Consider the following 6,209-nt stretch of genomic DNA (forward strand, 5'->3'; position numbering starts at 1 on the left):
TTAAGCTGCAGCATTTTAAAGGCAAAAACACAAAGGGATGAGAGCTAAATTATCCGCAAGAACCGAATGCATAAAAATCCAATACATTAAACTGTTGGGGTTAAAGACATAGGCATTTAAGAGTGTTGCAGTTCTTTTGCACTAAGAGAAACCTGCCTGTTGAGAGCAGCATGGAAGATAAGGGAAAGGAGAGACTTGAGGGTCAAAGCTCATTTTTAAAATCCAAAAATCCTAGCCAAACATTCCTTATATACACCCTATATGGCAGGGTTAGATTTACTTCCCGCACCCCTGCCACCGCCCAACCAAGTTCAAGCAGTTCAGGGGCCACCCACGGAAGGACGATGGGTGCCATTTCTCAGGGTTCTTCAACACCTCACCCATGAGCTTGCACAACTCCCGTCAAAATGGGGAAAGCCTGTGTTTTCAGAACATGGTGCTCCTCGCCGCCTTTGCCTCTGGAATCAGGGGGCGCTGAAAAAGGCTTCATTTCCCTTGGCCTGAGTTTAGCCCCTGAGCCCCTTGCTTGCCTTTCAAAACATCAGTGATGGGTATTCAGTCGCGGTATGCGTGTGCCCAAACGGCTGCCCGAGGCCCTGCCGCCTGGGTGGGGAGGGACACGTGGGGCACCGGCCTCCAACCCAGGGCCAGCCTCATGCTGTACAACCTGCGCAGCTGCACGGGCCCTGTGTTTGGAAGCATCCTGCATGTTGCCATTTTATTTTATTTTATTTTATTTTATTTATCTTTTAAAATACTTTATTTATTCATGAGAGACAGAGAGAGAGAGAGAGAGGCAGAGACACAGGCAGAGGGAGAAGCAGGCTCCATGCAGGGAGCCCAATGTGGGACTTGATCCGGGGACCCCAGGTCATGACCTGAGCCAAAGGCAGACACTCAACCACTGAGCCACCCGGGGATCCCCTATCGTTGCCATTTTATAATTGAACGTTCAACAGGGTCCCCTCTCCCGGTCTTCATGTTTGCACTATCCTCTGCCAATTCCGTCGCCAGTCCTGCTCTGATGTGTCATTTATTGTGTGATATTGTTAACTAACATCACGTAGAGGTTAGTTCTCCCCGAAGTTCCAACCAGGAGCTGCCAGTGCTGGTGCCCACAGGGACAAGCCCTGAAGTGGGGAAGATTGCAGCTGGGGAGTCAGAGAGCCAGAGGGCAGAAAGCCTCACCGCAGCCAGCACTTGCCTCTGCTCAGTGTTGTCCCTGACCCAGGAGAGTCAGATCTTCCAATTTTTAAAGAAAAACTAGAGATGTACTTAAAAAAACCTCATCCTGTTGTACAATGTTGGCTCAATCAGGAAAAAAATATATTCTGTGTAGGCCAAAACACCTCTGTTTGGCCATATCTACATCACTAGTTTATGACCTCTGGCCTAGAATTTCAAAAACAAAAGCACTGGGTGTTATTCTGTATGTTGGTAAATTGAACGCCAATAAAAAATAAATTTATTATTAAAAAAATAATTTAAAAAAAGTTAAAAAAATGAAAAATAAAATAAAATAAAATAAAATAAATTTCCCTTCCATAAATAAATAAATAAATAAATAAATAAAATAAATTTCCCTTCCTGTTTATCAGTAAACTTAATCTTTTTTTTTTTTTTTTTTCTCTCTTAGAACAAAAAAGTTAGGCAACATGTAGACGACGTGGAGAAATGAATCCAGGCCTTAGGAATAAAATGCCTGCCTCCACCCTGGAGGAGAGAAGCATTCTCTTCATTTCGTTTGGATCAACAACAAGGAAGTCACACCACACGGTGATTCTCAAGAGGTTATCTTGCATGTTAAATTTTTACTAATTTCCCTGCCGCGGTTCTTCATATTCTTGATCGGGCCTGTGAATTGGATATAAAACAATACACTATGCTAAGGAGCGAGTGGGATTCGATGTCTTTTTGGGCTGATTGGCCGGCACCCGGGTTCCCTCCACTGCTCATCTAAGAGGTGCAGGCAAGTTCTGTTACCTTAGATAAAGGGATTAGGAGGCAGCACCTCTCTTCCTGATTCTCATGCATATACTCAGTTTATAAAAAGTTTTGGACACATAAGTCCCTACGGGCTCAGTTCAAATGAGTGAAGGAATATGAAAACCAAATGGATTATAGGTTCTTTAGAAATACTTTTAAAGAACAGAATGCATAGGCACCATGGGATCCCCTCCCCCATTCCACATCGCTCCCCCCACCCCCCACCCCACCCACCGCCGCCTTTTCCTACAGTTCTTATTTTAGGGCTTATTTTTTTATTGTTTCTCTTCTCTTTCCATCTACCTACTGGCAGGTATTTCCACATTTTATTCATTAAATTAGAAGAAATGTTCCAGACATTCTGAGACCATAAGACTTCTTTCCTGCCCAAATTCCCTTTTGGCGGGACTGCTGTGTATGTTAGTACATAAGAATGTGCACTGCATACCTTTAAGGGGTGCCATTCATATTGTCATCCGTGGGGAATGTCCCCGCCTGGAGCTGAACCGAGTTCCAATGGCACAGCTGTACGTGTTGTCATCCCTCCTGGCTCTAGACCTAAGGATAAGGACGGTGACTTAATCAATATATTGGAACCTCCTGCTTACCCTCCTGTAATGTATGTACACAAAATCTGTGACATAGGTACATTGCAACGTCTGATCATGTTACTATTTTTTTTTTCCTTAAAAAAACCTTTAATTTCTCTCTAGTGCCTTCAGGATTAAGTCTGTTACCAGTGGATTCAAAAAAGCGTTGGGCTGATTTGGGCTGATTTTGTCATGATCACTTGGAGGAGCTTAAAAAAAGATTCCTGGACTCCATGTTGAAGATTCTGGCTTGAAAGATCTCGAGCAAAGTCTAGGAGTCAGGTTTCTAAAAAGCGGCCCCCCCAGCCACTGCCAGCCTGGGCATTTCTAACGCACAGTCGTGTTAGGCGACACGGGTCTATGTCCATGGTGGACGGCAAGGCCCTTCACATTTGGGCTTTAACCAACTTGACTCGTTTCATGCCATATATTATTGCCTTTCAGCTTTTCTGGAATATTCACCATCACTGAACATACCATGCTCTTTGGTGCGTCACTTACGTTGCACCTTCTTTCTGTCTGCAAGAGCTTTTCTTGGATTTTTTTTTCAGTCAACTGAACTCGATTCTTGACATTTAAGACCTAAGCAAAATGGCATCCTCTTGAATTGGATTTCTAGTGCTCTCTCACCTAGAATCAGTTATTCCTGCCTCTAGGATCTTACAACAGTATGTATTATAGAGGCGATCCTTGGGGCGCCTGGGTGGCCCAGTGGGTTAAGCGTGTGACTCTTAGTTTCAGCTCAGGTCAGCCTCAGGGTGGTGAGACGGAGTCCTGCCCTGTGTCGGGCTCTGCACTGAGCGCAGAGTTTAAGATTCTTTTCTTCTTCCTCCCCTTCTGCCTCTCCTCTTGCTCTCTCTCTCTCAAGTAAATACTTTTTTTTGAAAAAGTGATCTTCAAAAATTGTTGGTCAGATACTCCCCCTCAAATAATTTTCAAAACTATGTGCTTAACATACGTTTATTTGCATCATGTTTACATTATAACTTTAATCACTACCAATGACATAATTTCTAACATAGTAAGACATCAACTCTTTACAATAAACAATATGCCATCACTTAAAAAAAAAATAGATCCAAAGTCATCGCAATACCTGTCTTATGTTAGGTTCTTGCAGAAGACACCGTTCTAGTGCAAGGGATTTATTAAGCAGGTGCTCCCAGGGGAAACGGGTTAGGAAATGGGAAAAACATGATAGGATTCAGGTGCAGTCCCAGCCTCAGCCTGACACTGCTGGGAGCTTAAATGGCAATTGCATCTCCAGGTTTATCCCATGTCTGGGCAACAGAGTTGCCTTTTGAAGCTCTGCACTTGTCATTATTGGCCATGAGACAGTGGGTGTGTATGTGGCAGGGTGGGAGGTGGATAGCAAACAGACTTCCAGGCTTTTTCTTTCTCATAGAGAGGCTCCAGAAACCTAAAGCAAGAGCAGCAAAGCATATGAGCTGGGAGATGGGGCACAGCACTAAATAAAGGGGTGTCTGTCTGGATAAATTCCAGAGGTGCCAATAATATCCCAACAAGATGATATTACCAATGATTTAATAATCCTGGAAGATGGAGTAGATACACTTTTTCCCATTCCGTCTACTAAGAGTAACTAAAAACTCTGGACATTATATATAACAGAAACATAAGAAGACTAAAAGGTGAAGAGGGGAAGGTGGACCAACTAGGCATGCCGGGACCTAAAGAACAGCACAGTGGTAAGTTCTCTGGGGTTTCTTCAGCCCTCACATACCCTGGATTGGTGACTGGAAAAGCCAGGACCCAGAAATCCCAGTGGGCTCAGACTAAAACAAAACAAAACAAAACAAAACAAAAAAACCCAAAACCAAAACAACAAAACCCAACCCCCCAAACTAGTCCTGGTAAAAGCCCTCTTTAGCCCAGAAACCAAGAAACCATGTAACCAGAGAAAATTTAGAGAGTAAAGCTGAACTGCAGAAGCCCGTAGTAGCTGGAGCTTAGCAGACGGGCAGGGCCGGGAGGGAGGTGGGAGTTCTTGTTCTCAGAGGTCAGAGCTGCTGCAATGGGTGAGGTGGCTGGGGCCAAGAGAGAAAGGCAAGAAAACCAAAGACAGAAATAAGGGAGTGCCCACATGTTGTTGCCCTTCGGTTTACGACGAGAGAACAACTTGGTAGTTTAAAAAAAGAAAATACACATGCTTACCGTCCCTCCCCGGAGAGTCTCAGATGCTTTCTGTATTTTCCCAAAGTTCAAAGTTTTCCAAAGATTCTAAATCTAAAGCTCAGTAAATGTTGAGAACTGTTAAATGGTTGGAGAGAAAAAGAACTGAGAAGGATTTGCCATAATCAGGGAAATGATTTAGAAGAAAGCTTTTGGGAGGCCCCTGGGCGCAAGGTGATTAACAGCATCAAATGCTGCAGGGCAGCAAGGGGATTGAGAACTCAAAGGACCTGCTTTCTGGAATGTGGAAGAGAAGGTTGTGTCGGAAGCTTCCTAAAAGTTGTGGGGTTGCTAATAGAGATTAGAAAAGTAAACAGCATCTTATTATAAAGGCCTAAAAGAGAGTGGTTCAGAGATGCGATAGAAAAAGGGAGGGAAGAAAAATCTCTCAGTAACTTTAAAACTCCTTGGACAACATCCGGATTAATTTATTTAGAGATAAGATATTTTTGAAGTCCGTCTATTTGAAAAATGGGAGTGTGAAATGGTGTGTCAGAGGGCAAGCATCTGCAATGCCAATCTAAACATGATCTACATAAAAACTTGGATAAATTGTGAAAATATTAGGAAATGCCAAATCACAACTCAGTGTTTACTATCTTGTGTAATTTTTTTGACATTCTGGTAATTTTTTTTTAAAAGATTTTATTTATTTATTCCTGAGAGGCAGAGGGAGAAGCAGGTCCATGCAGGGAGCCCGATGCGGAACTCGATCCCAGGACTCCGGGATCACGCCCTGGGCCGAAGGCAGATGCTCAACCACTGAACCACCCAGGCGTCCCGACATTCTGGTAATTTTATCCTAGCATTTATTAGTTCTGAGATCAACTAGTGATTTCTCTTTTATATGATTTGATATTTTCTGAAAACACAGTATGAAAGCATCATTTTATAATGAAAATGAGAAACAGTAACACATACGCAAAAGTCTATTAGTAACTTTCTCATTTTTATTTAACGTGATGCTGTCAGCACTCCTGTTATGTCAACACAGCAGGTATCAGAACTATTATGCTGAAGAGGAAATGGGAGGCCTTGAAAATTCTGTGATTTGTTCAAGGACCAACCCTGCCTCCCAATTTCTATGCAGCCTTAAGAACTCAAGTCCTTGGGATCCCTGGGTGGCACAGCGGTTTGGCGCCTGCCTTTGGTCCAGGGCGCGATCCTGGAGACCCGGGATCGAGTCCCACGTCGGGCTCCCGGTGCATGGAGCCTGCTTCTCCCTCTGCCTGTGTCTCTGCCTCTCTCTCTATCTCTCTGTGACTATCATAAATAAATACAAATTAAAAAAAAAAAAAAAAAAAAAAAAGAACTCAAGTCCTTGAAATTTTGCAAAAAAGTATATAAGGATGCTATAAAGATTCCCAGGTCTTAAGTCACCATTTCTGACCAGGCTTAGTGAAATACCAGGCCTACCTGTGTGGCAGGGATTGTGCCAGT

The sequence above is a fragment of the Vulpes lagopus genome, chromosome 3 (assembly GCF_018345385.1).
Source record: "Vulpes lagopus strain Blue_001 chromosome 3, ASM1834538v1, whole genome shotgun sequence".
Classification (NCBI taxonomy): domain Eukaryota; kingdom Metazoa; phylum Chordata; class Mammalia; order Carnivora; family Canidae; genus Vulpes; species Vulpes lagopus.